Raw genomic sequence first — 6,591 nt, 5'->3', positions numbered from 1 at the left:
TCTCTATTCTTAATATTTTGAGGACGCTCCATAATGTTTCCCACAGTGGCTGTACCAATTTATATTCCTAGCAGCAATGTATGAAGGTTCCTTTTTTTTGAGTTTAAATGTGTTTTATTTCTAGACAACCTACATGACATGTTTTTCCTTAAAAACAATGCTTCTGATCCAAGTAAATCAATGTCAAAACAAATGAAGAGTTCAAGGTAGCATCAGTCTCATCTGTCCTATTCTTGGTGTATGAATGAAAAGCAGCAGTCAGTTATGATGATGACAGGTGATGGATCCCAACAACCAATTTTGTTAACATTTTTCTATTTCTAAACCATCCTTAAAGGAAACATATATGGGGTCACACCATCCTCATGGTAGTCCAACAGAGCAACCATGCCATCTCGATTCGTGTTTCACCAATAAAGAACTGATAGTTTTTCAAATTAGCAAGGGTGTGCTTGATTTATTCTGCAGCCCCTGTCATAAATGGTGTTACTTTTTCTGGTCTCTGTTCTTCAAGTTTCCCTTTGATTGATTTCATGTAATTTTTGATGTACTTCTTGTACGCTTCTTTTGTGAAGTTAGTTTCCTGCAAATGATGGTTCATGACAATAGCAACACCAGTGACTGCTGTGCTTTCTGTACCTTTATCCTCGGAGGCATTTCCACCAATGAGCAAGTCATCAATGTCACCCTCTGTCCTGCTGACCATCCTCCCCTCCACCTCCAGGCGTAGCCAGTCCATGGTCTTCCGGATCTTGTAGATGTCAGAGAACATCTCATCATGGCTGATGAGGTCCCAGTAGAGGATCATGATCGTGGCTGGAAGGAGACAACGCTGGTGCTGGCTTAGCAGGAGCTCAGAGCACGTGATGCAGCCTGAGTGGTGCTTGGGAATAGGGGGAACGAAAAGCGAGGGCTCCTTTTTCTGAAGGACATACATATTTAATAGTCTCCAGCACCTGATTATAGTGCAGAACCTCCCCTACATCAGTAGCCCAGAATTCTTTAACCTTCCAAAGGATACTGGACCAAATTTTAAGAACTAACCCCATTTGTTTTTCTATTGTATCCAGAAGGGTAACTCTATGTTATCATGAAACATGTTTCCAGTCAAAATTTATGTCTTGTAAAAATTTCATTAAAAGCAGAACCCTCAAGACAAAAGTAGGAATGATTGGAGAGACAACATTGGGATATATTTGTTGGTAACCAATTTTTGATAAATTACATTTTCTGAAAAAGCAGTTCAGCAGAACAGTTTGTTGTATGACAAAAATTTCTACAGCCATTTCTGGATTAGAAAAAAAAAATTACTTGAACCATTTTAGACCATGTGATTACACACAGAATTTGATCATTTTAAGTTAGTTGTTGACAGAAAACACGATTTCTGCCCTTTAGAAAATTTTGTATTAAAAGCCCTTTGCATTAAAACCCCTGTAATAGGGAAAAGGTAGACAATAGTGTTTGAAGTAGTTGCCCTTTCTGTTAATGGGAAAAAGTGGGTGGCCTTAGTTCTCAAATTCAGAGAGCCACATGAGATCAACAGCTTGGTGCCCTAGGTATAGTCAGGATGTAACTTGCTTGGTTAAATATCTTACAATGGATTGACTTCATTAAATCTTTCAACTTGGTTTACATACCCTTTTGAATTCAAGAAATTCAATCAGGTACATACAGTGCGCCAGGCATATGTTAATATCTGAGGTGGATACAATTATGAATGAGACTAAGTTCCCATCCCAAAGGAACTCATTTTGGGGCTATTTACAGCTAGTTTATTAAGTTTGCCCTTTTTATTTTAATGCATATCTTATATGCACAATATTGGTTATGTTTTTGTTGAGCTTTTAAAGGCTTAAGATGCAACTGGAACACTAATTAAGTGGTTTAATTCATCTCAGGAAAACTGTAGGAGTCACCTGGGGAATGGTCCAATGTAGAGCTGAAGCCTCTTCTGTTAGGCTGTAAGCAAAATAACTCAGGCTATGTTCCTCTGCCTCTGCCTTTCCTTTCAGAAGACCATGGATCCCCACACCTTAGAAGAGTTGTGTTTCAGCAAAGTTTTCTAAAAGTAGTTTTATGAAAGAAATCCTGTGTTCCAAAAAGAAGTGAAATGCATGCATTTTGACTGAAAAAAATGGCTCTCATAATTAAGAACGAAGTAAACCTATGCCAAGAATTACTTCTCCCACACCATGTTAATGCTTCTACTGGCTGTACCTAATATCAATTTCATTTTATAAACAATAGCAACAACCGCAACAAACCCACCAGAAAAAGTAATTCACAATCAAGAAGGACTTTAGTGGTTCTCCTCTACCTTCCTTTGCTTCACACACTGTTGTTACTGTAGGAGTATCAATCCCTGAAACTTTAATACATATGCTGTTTTTCATCAGTCTTGAACATCCTCGGCATTTCTAAATATATATCCAAGATGATTCTATTATTATTTCTGGCACCTCTCACATAATTTGAATTTACAGTCATCTCTTCAGACATTTTCTGGTAATACCAGTACAGTCCATTACAATATTCTTTTTTAAAATTTATTTTATTTAAATTTATTGGGGTGACAATTGTTAGTAAAATTACATAGATTTCAGGTGTACAATTCCGTATTACATCATTACAATATTCTTGATTGAGAAAAACAACATCCACAGGGAGGGACTGCAATGTCCCTTCCTTCTTTGGCAGTGGTTGCTCAGTTGCCATTTCTGCTGGGAGAGGGTTCCATGTTCTGCAGCTAGTAGTGTTAACCAGCTGTCTTATGAGGAGTGACAAATGCAGAACCTCCAGGCCATGGTTTGTTAAATGGCATAGTTTAAGGGTCTTAAAGATGGATTTAGCCATTGTACTAAGAGCTAGGTTTGCTGGGGAACTTAGCCAGCCTAAATCAAAATGGAAGAATTACCCCAGGTGAGCACATTTGACTTGTAACTGAGAAAGTAACAGTGACAACAACTCTCTGGATCTTGTGTATCTTGCAGAGGTAAATTTAGGTTGAGACTTTTGGCCAATGGCAGCATGAATTTTGGTAATCAAACCAGCATGGAGGTAGGCTGTGGAAGGGAATGGTGAATGGGGGAACAATTTTCCTGTCCAAAATTGCTTTCTCTAGGCGTGGCTCTTCCTAGATGTGTAAACTTGGGTAAGTTATTTATCCTCCCTAAGCCTCAGTTTCCTCTTTTGTGCAGTGAAGATAATAATCTCTACCTTGTAAGATTGTTTTGAGGACAGTATGTAAAACAATCTGTTATATAGTAAAGCAGTTGGAGACAGAGTTTGGGGTACGAGATGTACATTAGGGATCAACACCTGTGAAAGGAAGGGGCAGGGAGCAGAATTAAGCAGGGGAAAAAGTCAAATTACATTACAGAGCAGACAAAGCTTTGGCCAACTCTGGAGGGAAATAAGGAAAGAGCATTGCCTATCTGAGGGTCCCTGTGTGCTCCTTTAGTCTAAAATGGTCACACCTTTATAACCCTGCCTTGCTAAGTCACTAGATATAGGCTGCCCCAGTAAGGGGGTGATAGCAGGCTAGGTGTCTCTTTGTAGCTGCGGTAGACCCTGAGGAAGCTGATGGCTGGAGGCTGACACTCCCTGTAGCTGGTTGGCAAGGCCTTCTATGGAGGGAGGTTTGGTGGGCACATCTACCACACACAAAAAGTAGCAGTCATTATAAACTCTCATCTGTATAAGTATCACAATTTACAGTACCACTTTTATTGATACTCAGCCAGCCTTCTCTGTGTATTTTTCCTTAGAAACATTTTGTGGTAAGACACTAGGTATTCTAACCAAGAAAAGGTTTGGGGCTTTAATATTTGTTGTTCCTTTTGCCTGAAATACTCTTCCATAGAGCTTCTCATGCCTGAGATAATAAACATGAAGAAAATAAAACTGTAGGTGTGTTTCCCTATTAATCCCCATTTCATTTTCTTTTCTAGCATTTTTATTGCTTTTCCTGGGAAAATCTTAAATGCCAAACTTTTTAACCTGCCACTCAAGCATCTCTGTTATTAAATACCTGCATAATAAATTAAATAACAAGCCATGCATTGTTATTTAATTTATTATGCAGGTATTTATTGAGCATCTTCTATGTTCCTGGCCCTGTTCAAGGAACTGAGGATACAGGAATGAACAAAGAAAGGCAAGTTGCTGTTCTCAAGGGGAATTTATTCCAGTGGGTGGAAATAGACAAATAATAAACAAAGGAATAAATGAGATAATTTCAGGTAGTGATAAGTACCATGAAGAAATAAAACAGTAAAAGAGGGGTCTCCATGGTTATTGTTGCAGGCATGGAAGTCTCTAAGAAACAGCATTTCATGCAGAAGAAACAACAAATCTTAAGTCCCCTCCCCAAGTCTCCTTTTTGTTTGCTTGTTGTTGTTTTTTTAATTAAATTTATTGGGGTGACAATTGTTAGTAAAATTATATAGATTTCAGGTGTACAATTCTGTATTACATCATCTATAAATCCCATTGTGTGTTCACCACCCAGAGTCAATTCTCTTTCCATCACCATATATTTGATCCCCCTTACACTCATTTCCCACCCCCACCCCCTTTACCCTCTGGTAACCCCTAAACTACTGTCTGTGTCTATGAGTTTCTGTTTCTCATTTGTTTGTCTTGTTCTTTTGTTGTTTTTGGTTTATATACCACATATCAGTGAAATCACATGGTTCTCTGCTTTTTCTGTCTGACTTATTTTGCTCAGCATTACACTCTCAAGATCCATCCATGTTGTCACAAGTGTTCCTATATCATCTTTTCTTACCACCGAATAGTATTCCATTGTGTATATATACCACAACTTCTTTATCCATTCATCTATCGAAGGACATTTTGGTTGTTTCCATGTCTTGGCCACCGTAAACAAAGCTGCAATGAACATTGGAGCACACGTGTCTTTTTCTCTAAATGTTTTCAGATTTTTTGGGTAGATACCCAGGAGAGGGATTGCTGGGTCATATTGTAATTCTATTCGTAATTTTTTGAGGAACCTCCACACTGCCTTCCTTAACGGCTGCACCAGACTGCATTCCCACCAACAGTGTATGAGGGTTCCTTTTTCTCCACAGCCTCTCCAACACTTGTTACTATTTGTCTTGTTGATGATAGCCATTCTAACTGGGGTGAGGTGATATCTCATTGTGGTTTTGATTTGCATTTCTCTGATGATTAGTGATGTTGTGCATTTTTTCATATGTCTAGTTGCCATTTGTATGTCCTCTTTGGAGAAATGTCTCTTCAAGTCCTCTGCCCATTTTTCAATTGGGTTGTTTGTTTTTTTGTTGTTGAGTTGCATGAGTTCCTTGTATATTCTGGATATTAGCCCCTTATCTAGTCACTGTTTGCAAAAACCTCCCATGCAGTTGTTGGCCTCTTTACTTTCTCGAAGGTTTCTTTTGTTGTGCAGAAGCTTTTAAGTTTTACGTAGTCCCATTCATTTATTTTAGCTTTTACTTCCCTTGCCTTTGAAGTCAAATTCATAAAGTGCTGTTTGAACCCACAGTCCATAAGTTTAGTACCTATGTTTTCTTCTATGCAGTTTATTGTTTCACATCTTATGCTTAGGTCCTTGATCCATCTTGAATTAACTTTGGTACATGGTGACAGATAGCAGTCCAGTTTCATTCTTTTGCACATGGCTTTCCAATTGTCCCAGCACCATTTATTGAAGCGGCTGTCTTTTCTCCATTATATGTTTTTTGCTTCTTTGTCAAAAATTAACTGTCCATATTTATGTGGGTTTGTTTCTATGTTCTCAATTCTATTCCGTTGATCTGCATGTCTGTTTTTCTGCCAATACCATGCTGTGTTGATTATTGTTACCCTGTAGTACAAGCTGAAGTCAGGGAGTGTGACACTTCCATCATTGTTCTTTTTTCTTAGGATTGCTTTGGCTATTTGGGGTCTTTTGTGGTTCCATACAAATCTGATGATTTTTTGTTCTATTTCTTTAAAAAATGCCATTGGGATTTTGATGGGGAATCAGTTAAATCTGTATATTGCTTTGGGTAATATGGCCATTTTAACTATGTTGATTCTTCTAATCCATGAGCACGGAATGTGTTTCCATTTCTTTGTGTCTTCTTCTATTTTTAAAAAAAATATCTTTAAGTTTCAGCATATAACTCTTTCACATCCTTGGTTAAGTTTATTCCTAGGTATTTTATTCTTTTTTCTGCAATTGCAAAAGGAATTGTTTTTTTATTTCTTATTCTGAGATTTCATTGTTAGTATACAGGAATGCAATGGACTTTTGTACCTTGATTTTAAACCGGCAACTTTACTGTATTTGTTGATTGTTTCTAATAGCTTTTTGGTGGAGTCTTTAGGGTTTTCTATATATAGCATCATGCCATCTACAAAGAGTGACAATTTAACTTCTTCATTCCCAATTTGGATGCCTTTCATTTCTTTCTCTTGCCTGATTGCTCTGGTGAGGACTTTCAACACTATGTTGAAAAGCAGAGGTGATAGGGGACAGCCCTGTCATGCTCCTGAACGTACAGCAAAGGGTTTCAGTTTTTCACCATTAATTATGATATTAGCTGAGGGTTAGTCATATAT

The 6,591-nt window shown here is 37.9% G+C and overlaps 1 pseudogene; it reads right to left on the bottom strand.

Annotated features, from left to right (window-relative positions):
• Positions 1–303: 303 nt before the first annotated feature.
• Positions 304–808, bottom strand: LOC109437424 (translationally-controlled tumor protein-like; annotated as a pseudogene).
• Between the last annotated feature and the right edge of the window lie 5,783 nt (positions 809–6,591).

This window comes from Rhinolophus sinicus, chromosome 18 (genome assembly GCF_057876585.1).
Source record: "Rhinolophus sinicus isolate RSI-liver-muscle chromosome 18, RSI-T2T, whole genome shotgun sequence".
Classification (NCBI taxonomy): domain Eukaryota; kingdom Metazoa; phylum Chordata; class Mammalia; order Chiroptera; family Rhinolophidae; genus Rhinolophus; species Rhinolophus sinicus.
This window is presented reverse-complemented; position numbering and strand designations above follow the sequence as displayed.